The 24,499-nt window shown below is 38.2% G+C and overlaps 1 protein-coding gene across 16 annotated transcripts in view; it reads left to right on the top strand.

Annotated features, from left to right (window-relative positions):
• EIF4G3 (eukaryotic translation initiation factor 4 gamma 3) overlaps positions 1-24,499 on the top strand; it is a 314,690-nt gene that overhangs the window by 80,825 nt on the left and 209,366 nt on the right. The gene's annotated exons all lie outside the window — the stretch shown is intronic.

Here is a 24,499-nt window from a genome sequence, read left to right as displayed (position 1 = left end):
TGTCACCTTTTTTTCTATTTTTTCATCTTTCCATAAATCTACCTCTGTCCTTGTCTTGTGATTCTTTTAGGATATTGAGTTTTAATTTTCTTTTTGGATATTTAAAGTGTTGGTTTGTTTTGTTTTGTTTTGTTTTTTAATGTTTGTTTATTTTTGAGAGAGACAGAGACAAAGTGTGAGAGGGGCAGGGGCAGAGAGAAAGGGAGACGGAATCCGGAACAGGCTCCAGGCTCTGAGCAAGCTGTCAGCACAGAGCCTGATGCGGGGCTTGAACCCACAAACTGCGAGATCATGACCTGAACCGAAGTTGGTCGCTCAACCGACTGAGCCACCCAGGCGCCCCTCTCTTTGGATATTTAAAAAAAATTTTTTTTATTTTACTTTTTTAAATTTCAGAACTTTTTCTTTTTCCCTTTGATTACATAACAAAATTCAAAAAGTTTAGAAATGAGAACATTGGTTTTTTTTTTTTTTTTAATTTTTTTTTAACGTTTATTTATTTTTGAGACAGAGAGAGACAGAGCATGAACGGGGGAGGGTCAGAGAGAGAGGGAGACACAGAATCTGAAACAGGCTCTAGGCTCTGAGCTGCCAGCACAGAGCCCGACGCGGGACTCGAACTCATGGACCGCGAGATCATGACCTGAGCCGAAGTCGGACGCTTAACCGACTGAGCCACCCACGCGCCCCTGAGAACATTGGTTTTAATCCAGGAAATTTAATTTTTTACATTTAATTTTGAGAGAGTTGGGGAGGGGCAGAGAGAGCGAGACCGAAGATTCAAAGCGGACTTTGCACAGATAGCAGACAGCCTGAAGCAGGGTTCGAACTTGCAAACCTTGAGACCAGGACCTGAGCTGAAGTCGATGTTTAATGGACTGAGCCACCCAGGCGCCCCTAGGAAGTTAAACTTTTTATGTTAAATGATTGATTCAAATTCATAAATGGAGGGAAATTTAAAAGTTAGAGGATGAAGGTAATAAAATTAGAAGCGGATTTCAGGTGTCTTAAAGTGAGCCTAAGGGAATTTAGGGAAAACTGAGCAATCAGACCTATCTTTTAAACATTTCAGTTCATCATACCATTTATTCCTTACCATATCGATAAGGTGCTTTAAAAGAAATTCACTGAGTGGGGCACCTGGGTGGCTCCGTCCGTTAAGTGTCTCATGTCAGCTCAGGTTATGATCTCATGGTTTGTGAGTTCGAGGCCTGCATCAGTCGCTGCACTGACAGTGAGGAGTCTGCCTGGGACTCTCTCTCCCTCTCTCTTCCGTTCCCCCGGTTGGGTGTGCGCGTGCATGCACTCTCTTTCTCTCTCACTCTCAAGATAATAAACTTAGAAAAACCTCACAGAGTAGTGAGAAAGAGGAGTAAATAAATAATTGTAATTAATCTAAAGTGGCATGATAAAGCAATGATTCTTATCCTTTTGGGTTATGAATTACTTTTACAATCTTGAGTGTAGTCACAGTGCTTTCTTCTCAAAAAAGAGCATATACCCAGTATCTACATATAATTTCAAAATTTCACAAAGATTATTAGGCCATTTATCGGCCCAAGGTTAAGAACCTCTTTTTTTTCTTTTAATTTTTTTAATGTTTATTTATTTTTGAGAGAAAGACAGAGTGTGAGCAGGCCAGGGGCAGAGAGAGGGGGAGACACAGAACCCAATCAGGCTCCAGGCCCTGAACTGTCGGCACAGAGCCTGATGGAGAACTCAAACCCACAAACCATGAGATCATGACCTGAACCGAAGTCGGACGCTGAACCCACTGAGCCACCCAGGCGCCCCTAAGAACCTTTGATAAGAGAAAAAAAGATACTATATATGGGAAAGGAAGAAGTCACTTCACTGCGGAAGTGGCACTAAGCTGGAAGGTATAGGATTTCTCTAGGCAGAGTAGGGGAGCAAAAAACCTTCTAGGAAGTTAAAATTCAGAGGCATTCTTAATGGAATGGCCAGTAGTCGGCTTAGTGTGGCATATGTGTTAGGCTTTGTAGCAGAAGTAGAGATGCGATAGATGGGTTTGGGAGGTTTGAAGATTGTCCTAAAGAGTTAGAACTCTATTGTGCATGAATGAGTAGGATGGTTTCCCTGAAATAAATCTCAGTTTATTCCTAGTGTAGATCAGTTAACACTTGTAAATTACTTTTTGAACCCCTTGACTCTTAAAATGGACTCAGTTCGTATAACAAATTGCTTGATCTTCCTAGTAATTGAGAAACTTCAATTTACATGGAAAAATAACCTTTAGAGGGACACCTGGGTGGCTCATTGGGTTAAGCATCAGTCTTGGTTTCTGCTCAGGTCAAGATCTTGTGGTTTATGAGCTCGAGCCCCGAGTCAGAATCCTCTCCTCTCTCTTTCTCTCTCTCTCTCTCTCTCCACTCCCCTGCTTGTGCTTGTTTTCTTGCTTTCCCTCTGTCCCTCAAAATAAATAAATGAAAGAAAGAAAAATAACCTTCCAAGTTTTTTTCTAGCATTAACTTTCTATAGACCAGAGGGTTTTGTTTGTTTTGTTAGTACTGAGCATAAGGGCAGCTTTGCCATTCAGTTATTTTTCACAGTTAAGATAGGTAAAAGAAGAAAATGCAAATTTTTAGTAATGTTAAGTGATTTCTAGAGGCATCTACTATAACCATTTTTTTTGATATAGTTTCCTTTGTCTTTTTTTTCTGTGTTGTAGGGTCTGTATAAGATACTTTATTATATTTTGTCAGTTTATATTATAATGTTAGCATTTCCTTTGCTATTTGAAACATGTCTTAAATAATAAATGGCTTTCTCTTGGTTTTTTTTTTTTAGCAAGAATGTAGTATTCAGTCAACATTTGACAAATATATCTCAAGCTTTTAATGTGTGTCAGGCACTATGTAGGTGTTGGGAATGTAGTAGTGAGTAAACCAAACCCTCCATACTCATAGAGTTTGTACCTTTCCATGGGATAGAAGGAAAGTAAACAACTATATGCACAATATAGTTTTGGGTAGTAATAAGAGCCTTGATGAAAATGAGGCATGATAAAGGGATAGAGAATGATTGGACTCCGATTTTCCTTGGGCTCTCAGGGGAAGTTCTATCTAAATAAGGCATATAAATAGAGAGGTAAGAAGTGAGGGAGTGAGTCTTGCAGATTTCTAGGGAAAGTACATTTCTAGTAGAAAGAACTGCAGTGCAAAGGTCCAGGGAGGGGTGCCTGCGTGGTTCAGTTGGTTGAGTGTCTCTTGATTCTGCTCAGGTCATGATCCCAGGGTCATTGGATTGAGTCCCGAGTCTGCAGAGAGCCTGCTTAAGATTCTCTCTCTCTCTCTCTCTCTCTCTCTCTCTCTCTCTCTCTCTCCCTCCCTCCCTCCCTCCCTCCCCCTCCCCCTCTCCCTCTCCCTCTCCCTCCTCCCTTCTTTCTCCCTCTGCCCCCTCTCCTGCTCACTCTCTCTAAAATAAACAAAAATAAATGATGAAAAGAATAAAAATCAAAGGCCCAGAGATAGCAAGGTGCTTCGTGTGATCTTAGAATCGTAAGGAAATTAGTGTGGAGTAGAGAGGGTGGCAACAGAATTCAGAGAAGTATGTGGAGTATCCGATTAGATGGGGCATTATTTAGCATGGTAAGAATTTGGATTATTATAATCTAAATGTAATTGAAAGCCATTAGAAACTTAAGAGCAGTAGATCTGAATTTCCTTTTAAAAGGCGACTGTAGCTATTATATAGATAGACTGTGACTAGGGCAGGTGGCTATGTTGGTGAAGTGGAAACAAGATGAGTTAAGTGATTGTTCAAGTAAAACAGGCAGAAGATAGATGATGGTGGCTTGCTCTAAGATGGTAGCAGAAAAAGATTAGTAGTGGGATTTGGTATATAGATGCAATAGGATATCGTGGTAGCGTGGATGTGCGATGTGGGAGGAAGAAGACTGAAGGGTGATGTTAGGGATTTGGCTTTGAGTAACTGAATGAATGTGGTACCTTATACAGGTGAACACTGGGGCAGGAATAGGGTTATTGTTGAGAAAAATTAATAGAATTAAACACTATTTTGCTGAGAAGTTAAACATTAGGTTGTTTCTAAATTTCCTATTAGAAATAACTTACTGAATTTAAAGTCTTTCCTGAATTTTGGGTTATTTTTGTGGAATAATGTTCTAGAAATGAAATTACTGAGCTAAAGTATAGACATGTTTTTGAAACTCCTCATAAATGAAGACATGTGACTTTGTAAACTTAGTACTTTGGAGAGAAGATTATCTTGTGAGTGACAGCACAGTGACTGCTACAGATTTTACATGTCATGTTTTGGAACAAAGGTTTTGAATTTATTTTTTTACTTAGATCAAAGTTGACTTTTACTGTTTGAAGCTACTGTTATATATGTAGTCCTTCAATCAGTTAAAAAAGTGGGTACATCAATTACATATACTGCCTGTTCTGGAAGGATGAGGGATTTTATTTTAGGCAATAAAAAGTTACCTTAAAATATGGCAGTCTTCACTTTTTTAATCAGTTTCCATTCATAGCAATTTAAATTTCTGCCTTGCTTTTACAGTGTTGTGCACATTAACTGAATGAGTAAGAGACTGGCTGACCCGCTGCTCTGACATTCTTAATTCCCCCTTTTCTCAACCCCAAGATTGCGTATTGGTCACTGTTTCTCTAGCGTCTGGGTCCATTAGCATCGTTTCTGTGTCATAAAATAAAGGCTAACCCTCATTTCACCTCCTCCTGCCTTGCCACATGGTGCCCATATGTCACTTTAATTGAGTTGGTTGAATTCCTTGAAAGACAAAAAAATGAATCCTGGCCAGTCTTACACAATTATACAATCAAAGACTTTACATTTTTGTGTCTGATATGCAGGCTTTATGCGCTTATGCCAGCCATTTTAGTAGGTTTTCTGCTGATAATCAAAGAAGTATCCAAAGGAGGACTCAGTTACACGTTTTAGCTTGATTATCATTTATTTATTTACTTAAGCCTGATTTATATAAGTTTCTCCCTGGAATGTTTCTCTGGGATGGGAGCGATACTTTTGTTATTATACCTTATTAACTGTTATTATATTAGAGTGATTGATTATGTGAACAAAAAAAGAATAAAGCCAGTATTTTTTAAACTCTAGTAAGAGAGGTATATATTACATGGTGGAGAAGAAATGGCAAAACTGAAGGAATGAGCCAGTAACTTGAAATATATTCATGAATAACTCTCTCAATTAGCATACTTATGAAAATTTACCATCTTGTGTGTGTTTTTGGCTTCATATTTTCTTTAGAGAAATTAGATTTTATGACTAGTAAGCCAGTATTTTTAATATAATTGCAGAAATAAACTGGAATTTTCTGGAATAATGACTACAAAAAGCAGCAGTCATATTCTGGTAGATTATAAGAGTTGTCTTATTAACTGCTTTTGCAGAATTCCTATAAATAATTAAATCTGAATGAATTATTCTTTAATGCGATAACATTTCAGAATCCTTTTCAGCCAGCTTATACTTTTAAAGTCTTGTTTCTGTCATCCTATAGTTCTGTGTCATCTAATTAGAAGATCATACTTTTATGTTTGTTTTCAAGTCACTAGTAAATACTGAGTTGGCCCAACATGTCAATGGAGATAGCTGCACAGAGACAAAATTTAGCGTGGGTTGATCAACACTCTAGTGAGATGTAAATCTACTTAATTGTCCTGTAATCCAGCACAGAATAACAATGCATTTTTTTCCCCATGGTAAATACACCACTTGAGCTGATGATTTATTTATTTAGACTTTATTTTTGTAAACAGCTTTCTTGAGATATATTTGATATACAGTATATATAGTGCCTGTGATTTAAATATATTTTAAGTATACTCTTTAAAGTGTATAATGTGGTTAGGTTTAACATACCCCCATGAAAACCTTTGCCACAATCGATAAAATTAACATATGCGTCATTCTTAACTTCCCTCCCTTCTTCCTAATCTTTCTTTTCCATCCCTCCCCCCCTCACCCCGCCATTGGTCTGCTTTGTATAATGATGAACTCATTCTCAAGACACTTATTAAAAAGTATAATAGGAAAAGGAATAATGTAGTAGGTACTGGTTGGCTTTTGTTTTTTGATTTTCCTTTTGTCACTCAGATTGTTTCAATATATTTCCATGCTGTGTTTATCAGTAGCTTGTTCTTGGGAGAAAAAGTAATCTTTATACTTATTATTATTATTATTTTTTTAGAAAAAGTAAACTAAAGGTTTAAAATTCAGGGCTGTGATAGTCACATGTTCAATGTATTCTTTTTCGCCCTAAGGATACATTTTTATTTATTTTTTTTATTTAAAAAAAAATTTTTTTTTAATGTTTATTTATTTTTGAGACAGAGACAGAGCATGAACGGGGGAGGGTCAGAGAGAGAGGGAGACACAGAATCTGAAACAGGCTCCAGCACAGAGCCCGACGCGGGGCTCGAACTCACGGACCGTGAGATCATGACCTGAGCCGAAGTCGGACGCCCAACCGACTGAGCCACCCAGGCGCCCTTGGGATACATTTTTTAAAAAATTTATTTATATATATGTGAGCGAGAGAAAGAGCACGTGTTGGGGAGGGGCATAGAAAGAAGTAGAGAGAGAATCCCAAGCAGGCTCCCTACCCAGCCCAGGAGCCCCATGTGGGCTCCATCTCCAAAACGTGGGATCCTGACCTGATCTGAAACCAAGACTCAGAGGCTTAACTGACTGAGTCGCCCCAGGGCCCCTGGAGTTTGCTTTTTATTGAACATAATATAAATCATATGATTATACAATTTGGTTTTTTTTGTTTTGTTTTTTTTTTAATGTATGTTTTTGAGAGAGTGTGAGCAGGGGGAGGGTCAGAGAGAGAGAGAGAGCACGGACAGGGGAGCCAAAGCAGGCTCTGTGCTGACAGCAGCAAGCCTGATGTGGGGCTCAAACCCATGAACTGTGAGATCATGACCTGACCTGAAGTCCAACGCTTGACTGACTGAGCCACCGAGGGACCCTGGTTGTTGTTGTTGTTGTTTTAATACGACATGTTAACACATAATGCAAACATTATAAACGTTAGTTTGTAGCATGTCAGTGAGGTGAACCCTAATTTGCATAATCTGTACGTTTAAAAACCAGTGTTGGGCTTAAACACTTTATTTTCTGTTTTAAATAATTTTGTGATTTATACATGTACATATATGTATGTATATTTTTGTCTCTGTTTAAATAGCATTACTTCCTATTTAAGATTTTTCAAAAGTAGCCTTACATAAACACAGTGTAAAGATCCTTAATGTTTTTGACATATTACATAGTTAAGGCAGGTTATGTTGCTGTAGAGTGTTGGAGTGTTTCCATTTCATTGTGTCTTGAGTTTCAGGTGTTCTCATTTTCATTCTAACTTGATAGGTCAAAAGTGCAGTTTCGCAATTCACAAAAGAGAAAATTAGCAGGTTAAGTGACTGTAAGAATGTTTAACATTGGTGAAATCATGATGTCATATTTCATTTATAAAATTAGCAAACGTTTAATTGTGTACCCATTTTCAGTTGTAGGAATGTAATAATCGGAAATGTTTTATAAGTTTCTTTTTAAAAGCCTTTTATTCTTTTTTCCTATTTAATATTTTTACATTATGGAGTATAGAGAAGGAATAAAATTTTCCTGATTGTTGTGACAAAAAGGATGTGGTTGTAAGAACATGGTAGTTTTACAAGTATTCTTGTCACTTTTCTCCAGTAGCATTGCTGATAGGTGACCATAGTTACAAATCCAGATTCTTGTGTTTGAAATTTAAATAAAAGATGGAAATCACATTTAGATAGTACCTTATTTTTAAATAAAATTGTGGTAAAATATACATAACTTAAAATTTACCATCCTAATAAATTTATATTTTATTTATTTATTCTTAATTTTTTAAATGTTTATTTTTGAGAGAGAGAGAGAGAGACAGAGAGAGACAGAGCATGAGCCGGGGAGAGGCAGAGACAGATGGGAGGAGACACAGAATCTGAAGCAGGCTCCAGGCTCCGAGCTGTCAGCACAGAGCCCGACTTTGGGCTCGAACCCACAAACCGTGATATCATGACCTGAGCCGAAGTTGGATGCTCCACTGACTGAGCCACCCAGGCACCCCTGTTTTATATTTTAAACTGTTTGTTTGTTTGTTTGTTTACTCACTTATTTAAGTAATCTGTACACCCCCCCAAGTTCAAGAGCTGTGGTCTTTTTTTTTGTTTTTGTTTTTAAATGTTTATTTATTTTGAGAGAGAGAGAGCGAGCGAGCAGGGGAGGGGCAGTGAGAGAGAGAGAGAGAGAGAGAGAGAGAGAGAGAGAATCCCAAGCAGGCTCCGCCCGCACTGTGAGCATGCAGCCTGATGTGGGGCTTGAACCCACAAACCGTGAGACCATGACCTGAACCGAAACCAAGAGACAGATGCGAATCAGACACTTCACCTGCTGAACCACCCAGGCGCTTCTCCATCTTAGTCATTTTATTTTACGTTAATTTTTTAAAGTTTATTCATTTATTTTGAGAGAGAGAAAGTGCAGACACATGCATGAGGAGGGGCAGAGAGAGAGGAGAGGGAGAATTTCAAGAAGGCTCCGTGTGCTGTCAGCCGGGAGCCCAATGTGGGGCTCGATCCCACAAACCTTGAGATCATGACCTGCGCTGAAACCAACATTCAGACACCTAACCCATTGAGCCACCCAGGCGCCCCTCATCTTAATCATTTTAAAGCATAGCGTTAAGTGTTGCTAAATACTTTCACATTGTTATGTAGCCACTGTCACCATGCATCTTCAGAAGTCTTTTCATCTTCTAAAACTGAAACTGCCTATTACAACAACTGCCACTACTCTATAACAGCTTCTCATTTTCCCCTCCCTTGAGTCTCTGGAAAGCACCACTCTACTTTCTGTCTCTATGACTTGGACTACTAGAAATACCTTCTGTAAGTGGAGTTATGTAGTAGTTATCTTTTTGTGACCTTTTTTTTTTTTTTTTAACGTTTATTTATTTTTGAGCCAGAGAGAGACAGAGCATGAATGGGGGAGGGTCAGAGAGAGAGGGAGACACAGAATCCGAAACAGGCTCCAGGCTCTGAGCTGTCAGCATGGAGCCCGACGCAGGGCTCGAATCCACAGACCGCGAGATCATGACCTGAGCCGAGGTTGGACGCTCAACCGACTGAGCCACCCAGGCGCCCCTTTTTGTGACTGCTTTATTTCACTTAGCCTACTGTCTTCAGTGTTCATCCATATCGTAGTGTGTATCAGAATTTCCTTTTTCAAGGCATGTAGTTTTCCAGTTTTCCCAGCACCCTTTGTTGAAAAGACTGTCTTTTTCCCATTAAACGGTCTTGGCACTCTTTGTGAAAATCATGTGAGCATATGTGCGAGTATTTATTTTTGGGCTCTCTATTCTTTTCTGTTGATCTACATGTCTGTCTTTATGCCAAAACCACACGTTTTGATTTCTATAGCTTTGTAGTAAGTTTTGAAATCAGGAATTTTGAGTCTGTCGGGGTGTCTGGGCGGCTCAGTTGGTTAAGCATCTAATTTTGGCCCAGGTCATGATCCTGCGCTTCATGGGTTCGAGCCCCGCGTTGGGCTCTGTGCTGACAGCTCAGAACCTGGAGCCTGCTTCAGATTCTCTCTCTCTCTCTCTCAGCCCCTCCGCTTCTTGCACTGTGTCTGTCTCCCAAAAATAAATAAATATTAAAAAAAAAATTAAAAAAGAAACTGAGTCCTTCTGTTCTTTTTCAAGATTGATTTGTCTGTTTGGGCTTTCTTGAAATTCCATATAAATTTTAAGATGGATTTTTCTATTTCTGTAAAAAAACATTGGGATTTTGGTAGGAATTACATTGGATCTGTAGATCACTTCAGCAGTAGGGACATCTTACAATATTGGGTCTTGTACTCTATGAATAGGAGATGTGTTTTCATTCATTTAGGTCTTTAATTTCTTTTAGTCATGTTTTATAGTTTTTACTGTAGAATTCTTTGACTTCTTTGGTTAATTCCTATGTATTTTATTTTTTCTGATGCTAATATAGATGGAATCATTTTCTTCATTTCCTTTTCTGATAGTTCACTGTTCATGTATAGAAATTTACCTGATTTTGTGTGTGTTGACTTCATATCTTGCTGCTTCAATGAATTCGTTTATTGTTCTGTGAGTTTTTTGGTGGTATCCCTAGGGTTGTCTTACATATAAGATCGTATCATCTGAAACAGATAATTTTGCTTCTTTTTCAGTTTGTCTTTTATTTCTTTCTCTTGCCAGTTGCTCCGGCTAGGATTTCCATTACTGTGTTGAAAAGAAGTGGTGAATGCAAGCATCCTTGCTTTGTTTCTGATTTTAGAGGAAAAGCTTCAGTGTTTTGCCATTGAGCACAATATTTGGTGTGGGTTTTTTTATAGATAGCTTTTATTATGCTAAGGTAGTTTCCTTCCTTTTTTAGTTTGTTGAGTCTTATTTGTCATGAAACGGTAAAGTTTGTCAAATGCTTTTTCTGCATTAGTTGAAATGATCAGGTGGGTTTTTTCCTTCCTGTTGATGTGATGTATTACACAGATTGATTTTTTTGTTTGTTTATTTTGAGAGAGAGAGAGAGAGCATGTGCTTGCGCACATTGGGGAGTGGGGCAGAGAGAGAGGAGGAGAGAGAGAATCCCAAGTGGATTCCGCACTGTCAGCACAGCGCCTGATTTGGAGCTTGAACCACGTACTGTGAGATCATGACCTGAGCTGAAGTTCACGCTTAGCCAACTGAGTCATCCAGGCTCCCTGAAGAGGGAATCATAACCAGGCGCCGTGCCCAGTGCAGAGCCCAACAAGAGGCTCATCTCAGGACCACGAGATCATGACTTGAGCTGAAATCAAGAGTCGGATGCATAACCAACTGAGACACCCTGACGGTGCTAGGGTGTTTTTTGTTTGTTTGTTTGTTTGTTTGTTTGTTTTTGAGTATTTTTGCATTGATACCTGTAGGAGATATTGGTCTATAGTTTTCTTATAGTGTCTTTATCTGGCTTTCGTATCAATATCATGCTAACCTCATAGAATGAGTTAGGAAGTATTTCCTCCTCTTCACTTTTTTGGAAAAGTTTTAGAAGAAAGAGGTTAGAGTGGGAGAGAGCCAAAGCATAAGAGACTCTTAAAAACTGAGAACAAACTGAGGGTTGATGGGGGGTGGGAGGGAGGGGAAGATGGGTGATGGGTATTGAAGAGGGCATCTTTTGGGATGAGCACTGGGTGTTGTATGGAATCCAATTTGACAATAAATTTCATATATTGAAAAAAAAAAGGAAAAGTTTTAGAAGAATTGGTATTAGTTCTTCTTTCCATGTGTGGTAGCATTTTCCAATAAAGCCATAAAGTCTAGGGCTTTTGGTTTTGTAATTGTTTTGAGTACTGATTCAGTTTCCTTACTAATTATTCATCTATTCAGATTTTCTGTTTCTTCATGATTTCATCCTGGTAGATTTTGTGTTTCTAGGAATTTGTCCATTTTACCTAGGTTATCCAGTTTGTTGGTGTTTAGTTATTTTTTAAATTTTGGCCTTTGATTTAATGTTCAACTCAGAATTCTGTAATCACTTGGAAGTATTTAGGTCAGGGGTTCTCAACTGGAGATGCTTTTCCCTCCAGAGGACATTTGACAATATCTGGAGACAGTTTTGGTTGTCACAATTTGATGGGGGTGGGGAGGGAGAAGGGAATGAATGCTTGTGACAGTTGAAGGCTAGAGACCAACGATGCAGTTAAACATCCCGAAGTGCAAAGATAGCCTCACAACAAAAACTACCCAGCCCAAAATGTTAATACTGCCACTGCTGAGCAACTCAGATTTCGATTCTCCCTAAATGTTAGCAACGTTATTAAAATTGTTAACAATCTAGCTGGTATTTGTTGAATAGGAGAAAAACATTGATATGAAAGTAAAAATTAATAAAAATTATATATAGTAAGTGCTTTGAAGGAGATACGGAGATATACATGATATAAAATGAAAGAGTAATTTATAATTAGGTATGAGCCTGAGAAGGTGGCATTTTAAGATATCTGAACCATGAGGAGAATTCAGTCCTTAATGGATAGGGAGGAAGTGTGTCAATCTCCCAAACAGATTTGCACAGTAAGGTTTGTAGAAGAGTAGAGCTCTCCTGGTAGTGGGAAGCTCAGTGCTCTGGAGACAGCACAAGATGGCAGGCTCAGAACTGGTGCCGTCCGTTAATAGCATGTCTGTTCAGGGGTAGCTGGGTGACTCAGTCGTTGAAGCCATGTTGTTAGACATTTTGGATCAGGTCACGATCTCAGGGTTTGTGAGATCGAGCCCCTTGTTGGGCTCTGTGTTGACAGTGAGGAGCCTGTTTGGGAGTCTCTCCCTCCCTCTGTCCCTTCCCTGCTTGTGTGCACACTTGCGTGTGCTTGCTCATTCTCTATCTCAAAAATAAATGAACAAACTTAAGAAAAAATATGCCCGTTCGGCACTTGAAACATGTCTAGTGTGACTGAGGAGCTGAATTTTCAATTTTATTTAATTTTTGTTAATTGAAATTAAAAAATTTTTTTTTCAACGTTTATTCATTTTTGGGACAGAGAGAGACAGAGCATGAACGGGGGAGGGGCAGAGAGAGAGGGAGACACAGAATCGGAAACAGGCTCCAGGCTCTGAGCCATCAGCCCAGAGCCCGACGCGGGGCTCGAACTCACGGACCGCGAGATCGTGACCTGGCTGAAGTCGGATGCTTAACCGACTGCGCCACCCAGGCGCCCCAATTTTTGTTAATTGAAATTTAAATAGATTGTGGTTATCATTGGAAACCAGCTTTAGAGGGTGACAGAGTCTAGATCATGCCAATTTTGTAAGGTTCTGAACAGGCATTTGTATTTTATTTGGCATGCTGGAGCCATTCATGTATGGATATGACATGTTAAGATTTAAATTATAAAAATACTTATTGTGTTAGTCGATGAGTTGGAATTCACGGTTTACATGGGCAGCAGAATGGATAGTGGTTAAAAGTGGCTAAATGGCTCCGGAATGATACCAGATGAATTCAGTTCCTGGTGCTTTTACATGAGCAGCTAGCTGTGTCTCATTGAGCAAGTTAAGTTGTTTGTACCTTAGTTTCCTTCCTCATTAGTAAAATGAAGATAATTATTACATTCATCTCAAAAGGTCATTATGTAAGTTGAGTAAGACAAATCCATTTAAAACTGGTAAAGCCTGGTATGTAAGCATCATTCAGATTCTTTGCAGCAACTACTGCCACCATCACCACTCGACTTTTACCACTGGTACAAGAACCAGCCAACTACTGACTACTCTTACGATGCCTTTGAAATGATACCTAAACAAGCTTAATGTTAGGGTAGATGAAATGTTTGTGTTTTCCATTTTAATAATGCGGCTTTTAAGACTTCAGGATTTACTGCACAAGATAGTTTTTGGAATGTCTAAATTACAATAGGAAAGTAAGCTCTTTCCTTTAATAAACTAATAAAGGTACCTTATAGAAACCTAGCAAAATTAGGGGATAAAAGACGTAGTGTCATTACCCACGTGTTAAATAGTGTTAACTTGTTTTATATTTCTTCATTTTAGTTGGTCACTGCCATATTGTTAGACATATTGTTTTATTTTTAGCAATTCCATGCAGAATTTTTGTTCACAATAATATAATTTTAACAATGTTGTCCAGAAGTTATTGTAATTAGAGATTATTATCCTATCTTTATAAATTATTAGGAAAAAAGTTACCAAAATTGGTACTATAGAAAGGTAGTCAGATGAGCTAAGGTTTGCATCACTTTTAGTTCCAAGTAATTTATTTTTTTATTGAAATGTAATTGACTTGTAACATTACAAATTTAAGGCATACAACCTTTTGATTTGATATACTTACGTATTGCAATATGATTACCACAATTACCTTAGCTTAACAACTCCATCATGTCACATAATTACCATTTCTTTTTTGTGGTGAAAACATTTAAATCTAGTTTTTAACAATTTTCCAGTGTATAATATAATATTGCTAAGTATAATCACAGTGCTGTGCATTAGATCCCCAGAATGTATTCATCTTTTAACTGCAAATCTGTACCCTTTGATCAACATTTCCCCAGTTCCTCAATCCCCAGCCCCTGGTAACTACCATTCTTTACTTTATTTCTATGAGTTTTGACTGTTTCATGTTCCACATAGAAGTACTATCATACAGTGTTTCTCTTTGTTTGACTTACCTCACCTAGCATAATGCCTTCACAGCCCATTCATATTGTTGCAATTGGCACATTTACTTCTTTTTTCTTATGGCTGAGTAATAATTTGTGTGTGTGTGTGTATGTGTGTGTGTGTGTTTATGTACGTCACATCTTTATCCATTCGTCTCTTGACGGGTTTTGAAGTTGTTTCTGTGATCTTGCCTATTGTGAATAGTGCTGCAATAAACATGGAGTGCAGTTATCTTTCTGAGATCTTATTTTCATTTCTTTTGGATGTATACTCAGAAGTGGGATTGCTGGATCATAGAGTCAGCTGAGTGTAAGCCTTGTATCATTATTATTTTTTTTTAAGTACTCTACACCTAGCGTGGGGCTTGAACTCAAAATCAAGAGACAGATGCTCCAGTGACTGAGCCAACAAGCCCTGAACCTTATATTATTTTGAGAGATCACCTTGGACTGAATATTATAAAAATGTATAAGCTATCCAAGACTGAATATATTTCATCATTTCCTTATTCTTCTTGGGCTCACCTTTTACTAACATCTTCAGAAAGTTTTACTTTTATAAAAAACCTCATTCTGGGGCGCCTGGGTGGCTCAGTCGGTTGAGCGTCCGACTTCAGCTCAGGTCATGATGTCTCAGTTCGTGAGTTCGAGCCCCGCATCGGGTTCTGTGCTGACAGCTCAGAGTCTGGAGCCCACTTCAGTTTTTGTGTCTCCCTTTCTCTCTGCCCCTCCCCTGTTTGTGCTCTGTCTCTCTCTCTCTCAAAAACAAATAAACATTAAAAAAAAAAACAAAAACCTCATTCTTACCTGTCACTAACATCACCCTCCTTTCTTTAAGTAAATCCCATAGTCAGTATCAGATACTGTACTTAGGAAAGGCTGATGCTCTTACTGCTATATTTTGTTGTTGTTAAAAATTATGCCTGTTGGGTGGCTTGGGTGGCTTAGTCGGTTATGTGGCCAGCTTCGGGTCAGGTCATGATCTCTTATGGTCCGTGGGTTTGAGCCCCGTGTCGGGCTCTGTGCTGACAGCTCAGACCCTGGAGCCTACTTCAGATTGTGTGTCTCCCTCTCCCTGCCCTTCCCCTGCTCGCTCGCTCTCTCTCTCTCTCTCTCTCTCTCTTTCTCTCTCTCTCAAAAATAAGCAGTCATTAAAAAAATGTACCTGCCAATTGGATTGAGTCTTTTTTTCTCTATTTCCTTTCTTTTCTAAATACAGAATAGGTTTGTTTATTTGTTGTAATATTTAAAACATGTTTGAAGTTTCTTTTCTGTAGAATTTTTTAAAAAGTTTGTTTTGTCTTGAGAGAGAGACAGAGACAGAGTGCGAGGCGGGGAGGGACAGAGAGAGAGGCAGACACAGAATCTGCAGCAGGCTCCAGGCTCTGAGCTGTCAGCACAGAGCCCAACATGGGGCTCAAACTCACAAACCGTGAGATCACAACCTAAGCCCGTGAGTTCACAACCTAAGCCGAAATCAGATGTTTAACTGACTGAGCCATCCATGTGCCCCTACTGTAGCATTATAAATACAACTGAAAAAGACTCTGGCCTCTGGGAGCTTGGTATTGGGGCTTAAATATTGGTAATGTGGCAGAGTTATACAGGATAATTGAGACAGATTTAAATTAGTAAATGTTTATTGAATGAAAACTGTGTTCAAGGTTTTGTGTCAGATAATAGGGGTACACAGGGGCACCTGGGTGGCTCCCTCAGTTGAGCGTCCAACTCTTGATCTCACCTCAGGTCCTGATCTCACTGTTGTGAGTTCAGGCCCCACACTGGCTCCATGCTGGGCATGGAGCCTACTTTAAAAAAAAAAAAAAAAAGATAATACGGAAAATGATGGTGGATACTGTGATTCTTGTCTTTAAGGGTTCTCATTTTACCAGCATGATATTAAAATGTTATTTTATGTACATATTGGAGAATGAGAAGGACCCATTAATGACCATATAAATTAGAACAAGTATATGTAAGTAAATAGCAAGTAACATTTATTGGTAGAGTTATCATGGCTTCTCATTAGGAAGAAGTACTTGGAAGAGTGGAGCATGACTGTAACTGTTCATCAGAGGAAGAAGATGGCTAGATGAATGGGCAGAAGGTTTGGACTGGGTCTTAGTGGAAGTGGGGATAAGTGAACATATTCCAGTTAAGTCCTTTAAAGTGGATGATGATAGTACTGCTCCATGATGTAATAAGTCATGAAATACATACAAAAATTCACCAAACCTGATCAGAGGAGTTGGCCATGAGAAAACTGATAGAATAGTTATAGAACATTTTCTTCATTATCACTTACTGATGATGTGACACTTACTAAGCACTTACTATGCACCAGACACTATTCTGTGCACTGTACTTGTATCTTCTCATTTAATGCTTATAACAAAGGTATGAGGTAAGTATAATCATGTCCCTTTTATTAGTTGGGGAAGCAGGAACAGAGTTGAAGAGTCTTGCCCAAGTTTCTCTAGCTAGTGTATATAAAGGCAGGATTTCAATTCAGATGGATCTTTAGCATTTATTGAGCGATTACTGTGTCCCAGGCACTGCTAAGTGCTGTACATGCATTGCACTGTTTAATAATCCTGAGGACAACTTTTCATTTATAAATAAGGAAGTGGACTTAAAGATGTATAATTTGAATACAGGTCTATAGGTCTTCACAGTTCATGTGAAGTACTACATTTAGTGTGTGGGAAGCTGCCTTCTTTCTGTTAACCTCTCACTGATGAGGTTAAAAGCAATAAATTCAATACTCAACTTTTTTTTAGGATCAGGACTTTTTTTTTCCTTTTTTTTTTTTAAGGTTTATTTATTTTTGAGATAGAGAGAGACAGACAGACAGAGTGTGAGCAGGGGAGGGGCAGAGACAGAGGGAGACACAGAATCCAAAGAAGGCTCCAGGCTCTGAGCTGTCACCACAGAACCCGACGCGGGGCTTGAACTCACGAACCTTGAGATCACATCCTGAGCCGAAGTTGGATGCTTAACTGACTGAGCCACCCAGATACCCCAGGACTCTTGATCACATGATGAAAGCGATGGATCTACTTTTCAGAGCAGGGAAGTTCGAAACTATACATATGTTTATTGAAGTTTTATGAGAATGCAAGGACCTCACTCATAAGATTGTGGGTATTATTTATACCCTGGTTTTTAAAAATTCTAGGTCTGTTTTTCTGCTTTTCTTGGTATCTGCTGAGTAATTACATTTATGAAAATTAGGATACCTTGTTAATGAGCAATTTTGCATTAAATATTAAATCACATACCTAATTAAAATATTATTTAATATTTATTTACTTGACTTTTCTCCTTCAAAAGAAGGATTCACCTTAAAGATACAAAAAAAGTTGTTTTGTTGTTAAATGTCACCTATGAATTGCTTTTTAATTTCTCAGATAAGAAAATAGAAGAAACAATAATCAAGACCTTTAATGTTAGAGAACTCCAAAAATGTGTTTCATTAAACTCTTGGATATTGCCTTCAGGGCCATTCACAAAGCATCCTATGTACCATTAAAAATAAAAGAACTGATAGGGACCAGTTTAAAATAAAATGAGTCATATGAAATTGGACTTGTGTGGTAAATGGAGTTGTAATTATTTCAAGGAAAAAGAAAATATTATTTCAAACATAGATTTACTTACCCCTGTGAAATTGGTGGCATGAATAGCAAGGTCATTTTTTACTGTAAGGTTGGATAGACATGGACATGTTTAATTTCCACTTAATTCAGTTCCCTTTTTATCTTTTATCTTCTTTTTAAATTCTCTGTATTTTAATGTTTGTTTATTTATTTTTGAGGGAGAGAGATAGGGAGCGGGAGAGAGGCAGAGAAGTAAGAGAGGCAGAATTCCAGGCAGGCTCTGTGCTTCTAGCCCAGAGTCCAATGTGGGGCTCAAATTCAGAACCAACTGTGAATTCATGACCTGAGTCAAAACCGAATCAGATACTTAACTGACTGAGTCACCTGGGTGGCACGCCCCCTCCTTTTTAAAAAAAAGAAAAAAATTTTTTTTACATTTATTTGTTTGAGAGAGTGGGGGAGGGGCAGAGAGAGAGAGAATAGGACACAGAATCTAAAGCAGGCTCCAGGCTCCGAGCTGTTGTCATAGAGCCTGACGTGGGGCTTGAACTCATGAGCCACCGGTGAGATCATGACCTGAGCCGAAGTCGGATGCCCAACTGACTGAGCCACCCAGGTGCCCCAAGAGTTAATTAAGTTTTATATGTGAAGATAGTTTTACTAAATGGTTGGATTATCTTTTAGTAGAACAGATATTCTTTACCACTTTGTAATTTTTCCCAAGACAGCTATCTCTAATTGATTAAGGTTTTACTGGTGAGTTGAGAAAGGACCTTGGAATCTTTTTTTTTTTTTTTTTTCCTTTTAATTCCACTAGAGTTCACTTACAGTCTTATATTAGTTTCAGGTGTACATTATAGCGATTCAGCAATTCTCTACTCTGCTACAATCTTCCCTTCCAAAAGCGGAACTTTGAAATCTTATGGCAGTTGTCCAGGCTATGATTAACAATGAAAGAAATTAAAATCTATTTGTTATCTTAACCTGATTCCTTTGTACTGTAAGGCAGTCCTGGCCACCTGAGTTGTTCCTGGCCTTTATGAGTTGATACTCTAAATCAGGTTTACTGTCAAAGAGCCAAATTTAGGTAGTGTGAAATTTGGTGGAATTAATAATACAGAATTTATACTCAGTGGTCTGAGCGGCCACTTGTTTTCAAGCACTGTCATAAGTGCTTGTTACATTCTGTCCTTTTCCATATGTACTCCAAGGAGACAAACAGGCCATGAGAATCACAGTGATGATTGACTGCTCTGAGTGGCAACGGGTAGAGAGGATAACGTGAACCTTGCCTTCCTCATTGGCTTAAGTAGGATTTTATAGGTCAGTGTGGTAACCTAACTGTCAAGTTTTAAAAAACACAGTTGTTCACTATAAAATTGTGTATCTGCTAGAAATAAGTGAAACTCAGAAGAATCTAAGAGGGGAAAAAAAATGGCCTATATTCTTGCTATGAAAGGGTCTTGCACTCATTTTGACACGTGTCTTGTAGTTTTGTTGTGCACTTTAAAAAAAGAATACTTTTGGGGGCACCTGGGTGACTCAGTTGGTTGAGCATCCGGGTTCAGTTTAGGTCATGATCTCACAGTTTGTGAGTTCTAGCTTCAGCTCAGAGCCTGGAGCCCGCTTTGGATTCTGTGTCTCCTTCTCTCTCTGCTCCTCCCCTACTCTCTCTCTCTCTCTCTCTCTCTCTCTCTCTCTCTCTCTCTCTCTGTCTCTCAAAAATAAACATTAAAATTTTTTTAAAAACAAAACAAAATATCTTAGGAAAGGTTTTCTAAGGAAAACCTTAGAAAGATTTTCACAGTCTGGCTCTAAAATCAGGCTGAGGTTGTACCAACCCCTTTTCTTTCTACTTAACCTCTCTCTCCTCCATAAACCCTTCCCAAAGAGAACCCTTGCCTGTTTGTGGGACATGTTTTACCTTCTTACCTCTGTACCCATTAATTTTCTTTTCAACATACTGTCTTTAATTCTTGGTCTGAACTGAAGCTTTTTAGTTCACAGGGTGCCACTCAGATGTCACCAAACCTTTCCAGAGTTTCAGCCCTGGTTACTTCTGGTTTTCAGTAATACTTTAAATATACATCAAATAGCATTTATCACATGATTCGTTTATTTACCCGTGACTTCTTTCTGTTTGAGCTACTTTAGAATAAGGGTTATTTTATCTTTCTTTGTATCTTAATACAGTGGCTAATACAACTTTGAAGCTTAGTGTTGACTGTATTACAAAGGAGGTAAAATTAGGAATCGTATCAAATTGGTTTGTATTACAATTACTGTGCGGTATGTCTCCGATCCTTTATATTCTGTTCTAACACCAGCAGACCCAATATTTTTGAAAAAAATTGTTTTATGTCTATTATACCTCAATTAAAAAATACTGAGCCAACCTAAAAAAAAATCTGTTGCTGTTTTCTCCTTCCTGCGATACTAGATCCTTACTGATCCTAGGACAGCTGAAATTGTGTCAGTCACCTTTTTTGCCTTTGAGGTCCTGATTTTTTTAAATTTTAGTTTATTACTGATTTATTCTATGAGAAGCTTGGTTTTTCTTTTAAAATTATAAGCAGATAAATAAACCATGTTGATTCCATGGGGAAAGTGACCACTTCTTGTGTATGTACTAATTAACACTACCAAATTGGTCCAGAAATAAATTTTTGCTTTGGTTTTTCCTCCCCAGGTTATAAATTTCAAATTTTTTCATCTTTTCATTTGCTAGTTTTATACTTAGCTTAGAGACTGTCTGGAACTTTGATGATGAACCTACCTCTAAATTTATCCTCCTTAGCCCTGACTCCTCTCTCGAGCTTAGATTCATATACTCAACTGAGTATGAATCCCTTACAATGGGATGTCTAATAGGCATCTGAAACTTACTTTTTTCTGCACTGTTCTCCCTCTAATCCTTTCTGTCTCACAGTAATGCCTCCACCCACCTACTGTTTTAAGTCTATGGTAGAACTGCCTATGACAACATATGTCTGCTTCAATATTTAAGTATAACTTGAATCATAAAATTGGCTTCTTTTAAAATGTCAGAAATACTTGAATATCTGAAATTTCGTATGGTTCAACCTCTGGGTGTAGCTGAGAAGACGGTCATTTACTTTTTCTTCCTTGCCCGCCTGCCTGCCTGCCTTCCTGCCTTCCTTTTTTAAAGCTTATTTATATTTATTTTGAGAGAGACAGAGTGCGAATGGGGGAGGGACAGACCAGCACACAGCTCGATGTAGGGCCTGAACCCACAAAACTGCAAGATCATGACCCAAGCCGAAACCAATAGTTGGAGTCTCAACCATCTGATCCACCCAGGTGTCCCTACACTCTCTTTTCTTTTTCTTTTTTCTTTTCTTTTCTTTCTTTTTTTAATTTTTAAAATGTTTATTCATTTGTGAGAGAGAGACAGATTGCAAGTTGGGGAGGAGCAGAGAGAGAGGGAGACAGAAAATCTGAAGCAGGCTCCAGGCTCCGAGCTGTCAGTACAGAGCTCTGCCTGGGGCTCAAACACATGAACCCTGAGATCATGACCTGAGCCCAAGTCGGACGCTTAACTGACTTGAGCCTCCCAGGCACCCCAGCTCTCTTTCTTTCTTAATGGTGGGTGGGCATTGGTGGTGATAATGTCAGAGAGAAGTTGAAAAGTGTCATAATACTAAATAAGGTTTTCCAGTATCTACTGTAGTGCTCCTTTTAAGTTGAGTAGGCCAGCTTTTATTTCCCAGTATCCATAATAAATAAATACTTGGAGATAGTGGGAAATAAATGATTTGAAGGAAATACTAGGATGATATGAAAAAGTAAGGGGGAAAACTACTTACCCATTCAGCTGCTAGAGGATCATGTTATTGAAAGTAGCCAATTAAGGAAAGCTTTGGAATCTTTCCAGTCTACCCCTTATTGAACTTGGTCATTTCCATGTGGGCGTTACAGCTGTTGGAATGATTTTAGAGGACTTCAGTGAATAAAATTTATCTTAGTATAAAAAAGTTAGGATCGCTTCTCAGACATAAACTGTGTGCTCGTTTTCTTTAGATGAATTGTTGAAAACATTAACATGACTTGATAGGATTCTTAGAGTTTTCCTTTCTAACCCTTTTAATAAAGATTTAATTACTATGTGGTTTTTAAGCGGTGTGTTTTATTGCTTATATTATATATTAGGCATTTATATATATGCAGTAAATAAAAAACACAGTGTCTTATATATGTGTGTATGACATTTAACAATATATCTGTATGCAGTCAATGCCTGTCTAGAATCCAGTCACAAGTCTCTCTGTGTGAGTGCTTCCTTAAAATAGAAAGTTTATATTTGGTGATGATCATGAGGGTACCCCTAGAGCCAGAGTCACACACTGTTTGCCTCTGTACTTAATGTGTAGATGTGCTTCATTTGGTTTGTATAATGTTTCGGAAATCAGGAAAATTTCATATAAAACTCCTTATCTTTGGTTTCTCTTGAAAACATGGACGATAGAACACTACTTACCTAGAATTCCTGAATGGCTGCACTTTGGCTACAGCTGAATGTCTGTGTGGCTGTTACCTTTGAAGGGTGGGTTTTCTCTCTAGTTCTCCATAGTCTCTATTCCCTATTGCTTGCTTAATACCTTGCCCCACGCACCCCCCACCCCCTATGTATTTCCTGCATGGTATTTCCACTCCTCTGGGGACATAAAAGAATGATCATGTTTAGGAAATGTTAACTGTTTTCTATATTCTAAACAAAAAAAAAATTCTTTTTAATGTGTATTTATCTTTGAGAGAGCTGTCAGCACAGAGCCCGATATGGGGCTTGAACTCCCGAACTGTGAGATCATGACCTGACCTGAAGTCAGATGCTTAAATGACTGAGCCAGCCAGGCACCCCTAATTGTTTCTATATTTTAATTGTTATTTGAAAATTGTAGATTATGTTTGATAGCTCTTAATTGGCCAGAATATTTTATCACGTCAGGTGATTTAGCACTAAATAAACTTCATAAACTTACTGACTAATCTTAGTTTGCATGATCGTTATCGTTTACCTATAACTTTTCAAAAGATCCTTTGATTCATATTGTTCAGCATACTCGATATATCCGTTTTTATAGGAAACTTTTTTAAGGTAGAAATCTTGAATGGAAATTCACTAGCGAGCTGAAGGTTTCACTGGGTCATAGTTCTAGAGTTTTCCTGTGTTGTGCCAATACTATTTTTTTCCATATACTTTCTACTCTGTAACAGCCACATAAGTAATGCTAACTTAACTAATATATTACTCCAGTTCTTGGGTAGTTTGCTTGTTTTTTGTCTCTAATCTTTTTTTAGAGAATGGTAGGGAATTAAAATTTACATGTGTAAAAGTGCAGAAAACTAAAAACTAAAATCATTTTACAGCAGAAATTGTGTATCACCTCCCAAGTAAAGGAAATAGTATGTAGCCCTTCCTGTTCACAACTCCCTGTCTTCCCAAAGTAATGTATCTGCCTTAAAAATTTCCTTGCTTTTATTGACAGTTTTGCCATCCATTTATGCATTTCTAAACTAATTTAGTCAAGTGTTTTGTGTTTTGAAACTCTTTGGGAATCATTTTGTGAATGTTCTTCCTGTGTTAATGAGAATCATCCAGATTGTAGTGAGTTGCTTTAGTTTTTCATTGAATTCTACATAGGGAAATATTGCCTTATTGATTTCATTCTTCTGTTAATCCACAGTGTGTTATTTACCAGTTTGGGTTACTAACAGCTGTACGACCATGAACAGTTTTGTACGTGTACCTTGTCACACGTTGTCCTTTGTCTCATAGAGGTATAGGTAGGAATGGGGGAGTCGCGGCACAGGGTGTGCCTGTTTTCATGGTTACTGTAGCCTGTCCCAAAGTGGTTGTACAAATGTACATTTTCACCAGCAAATGGGTGAGAATTCGAGGACCTCCACATTATTGCCAATGCAAAAATACTGTATCTGTAAAAAAAAAAAAAAAAATACAAAAGCTTATTGAGCTTATTGTTACCTTTAATGTTTATTTTTGAGAGAGAGAGAGAGCACAAGCAGGGGAGGAGGAGAGAGAAAGGGAGACACAGAATTCAAAACAGGCTCCAGGCTCTGAGCTGTCAGCACAGAGCCCGACGCGGGGCTTGAACTCACAAACTGAGAGATCATGACCTGAGCCGAAGCTGGACGCTCAACTGACTGAGCCACCCAGATACCCCCTTGTTTTAATACCTTTTAAACTTCAATACACACACTGCACTTGAAGAAATTCTTGATTAATTTTGCTTAGGATTAATATTATGTGAAAGACAATCATTTTAGCTTTGGGATTGGTTAAGTATTTGTCATAATCAGCTATTTTATACCTGTCTTTCCTGCATCCATAATTGAGATGGTAGTAATATGTTTGAAATAATGGGGAAACTTTTGTTTTTCATTCTATAAAAACTTCCCTTTACTTTTGAAGGACATGGAGTTTAACAATAAGGTCTGAAATGGGATAATTTAGCCAGAGAGAAGAAACTTTAGCCAGAGATTGGAAGGTTCAGTAATCCTTAATTTAGGAATATTTTGAAAGAAGTATTCAAAGTTTTATGTAACTTTAGTTTTTAACCCCAACAACCTCATTAGTTTGTGCCATGTCCTTGGGTTGTGGTTGTGTTAATTGCTTACAT

Source organism: Felis catus, chromosome C1 (assembly GCF_018350175.1).
Source record: "Felis catus isolate Fca126 chromosome C1, F.catus_Fca126_mat1.0, whole genome shotgun sequence".
In the NCBI taxonomy this organism is placed as follows: domain Eukaryota; kingdom Metazoa; phylum Chordata; class Mammalia; order Carnivora; family Felidae; genus Felis; species Felis catus.
This window is presented reverse-complemented; position numbering and strand designations above follow the sequence as displayed.